The sequence below is a fragment of the Sapajus apella genome, unplaced genomic scaffold (assembly GCF_009761245.1).
Source record: "Sapajus apella isolate SASKATOON/1434 unplaced genomic scaffold, GSC_monkey_1.0 scaffold8, whole genome shotgun sequence".
In the NCBI taxonomy this organism is placed as follows: domain Eukaryota; kingdom Metazoa; phylum Chordata; class Mammalia; order Primates; family Cebidae; genus Sapajus; species Sapajus apella.
Genome location: NW_022436948.1, coordinates 40,485,014 through 40,486,699, shown reverse-complemented (window position 1 = coordinate 40,486,699; position 1,686 = coordinate 40,485,014). Strand labels below are relative to the sequence as shown.

The window sequence follows — 1,686 nt, the reverse complement described above, 5'->3', positions numbered from 1 at the left end:
GTGTCTCTGTGTGTATGTATGTTTCCCATGCAATTTTTAAGTATATTCACATATTGTACAAACTATCACCACAATCTAACTTTAGATCAATTTCATCACCTCCCCAAAAAAACTCATACCCATTAACATTCCCTACTCCTCTCCCAAAGCCCTAGGCAACCACTAATCCACTTTCTGTGTCTATAGATTTAACCGTTTAATGTAATGGAATTCCACCATATGGATTAATCTGTTACGGACTTTTGTCACTTAGTGTCATGTTTTCAAGGTCTACCCATGTTGTGTCATAGATTAGTACCTCATTCCTTTATATTGCAAAATAATATTCCACTTATTGATAGACCACATTTTACTTACCATTTCATCAGTTACTGAACATTTGTTTCTATTTTTTGGCTACTATAAATAATTCTGCTATGAACATCTTTGTGCCAATTCTTGTGTGGACATATGTTTTCATTTCTCTTAGGTATATACCTAACAGTGGAGCAGCTGGGTTACATGGTAAGATAGATCATGTTTAACTTTTTGAGAAAATGCTAGACTGTTTTACAAAGTGATCTTATCATTTTTACTTTCACAGGAGCAGTGTATAAGTGTTACAATTTCTCAGAATCTTGGCAAATATTTATTTCTGAGTTATTTATTTTAGGTATCCTGGTGGTTCGAATGGTATCCCATTGTGGTTTTAATTCTCGTGTCCCTAGTGATTAAATAATAGGCCTTATTGTTAAGATGCTTATTAATGTTCAAGCGATTCTTGTGCCTCAGCCTCCTGAGTAGCTGGGATTACAGGCATGCGCCACCACACCTGGCTAATTTTTGCATTTTTCATACAGGCGGGGTTTCACCATGTTGGCCAAGTTGGTCTCAAACTCCTGACCTTAAGTGATCCACCCACTTCGGCCTCCCAAAGTGCTGGGATTACAAGTGTGAGCCACCTCAGCTGGCTGGATTGCTTGTCTTTTTAATACTGAGTTTCAGGGCTGGGAGTGGTGGCTTAAACCTGTAATCTCAGCACTTCAGGAGGCCGTGGCAAGAGGATTGCTTAAGGCCAAGAGTTGGAGACCAACCTGGGTAACTTAGTGAGACCAGATCTCCACAAAATAAAAAATAAAAATAAAAAAAATAAAAATAAAAAATTAAATAGCCAGGTGGGGAATTGTGTTCGCAGCCGCCGCCGCGCCACCGTCGCTCTCCAACGCCAGCGCCGCCTCTCGCTCGCCGAGCTCCAGCCGAAGGAGAAGGGGGTAAGTAAGGAGGTCTCTATACCATGGCTCGTACAAAGCAGACTGCCCGCAAATCTACCGGTGGTAAAGCACCCAGGAAGCAACTGGCTACAAAAGCCGCTAGCAAGAGTGCGCCCTCTACTGGAGGGGTGAAGAAGCCTCACCGTTACAGGCCTGGTACTGTGGCACTCCGTGAAATTAGACATTATCAGAAGTCCACTGAACTTCTGATTCGCAAACTTCCCTTCCAGCGTCTGGTGCGAGAAATTGCTCAGGACTTTAAAACAGATCTGCGCTTCCAGAGCGCAGCTATCGGTGCTTTGCAGGAGGCAAGTGAGGCCTAGCTGGTTGGCCTTTTTGAAGACACCAACCTTTGTGCTATCCATGCCAAACGTATAACAATTATGCCAAAAGACATCCAGCTAGCAAGCCGCATACGTGGAGAGCGTGCTTAAGA

General features: G+C 42.9%; 1 pseudogene across 1 annotated transcript; it reads left to right on the top strand.

Annotated features, from left to right (window-relative positions):
• The first annotated feature begins 1,183 nt into the window (after nucleotides 1-1,183).
• Nucleotides 1,184-1,684, top strand: LOC116550998 (annotated as a pseudogene). Its single transcript, XR_004268659.1, has one exon. The product of XR_004268659.1 is annotated as a histone H3.3-like (transcript).
• Nucleotides 1,685-1,686: the final 2 nt, after the last annotated feature.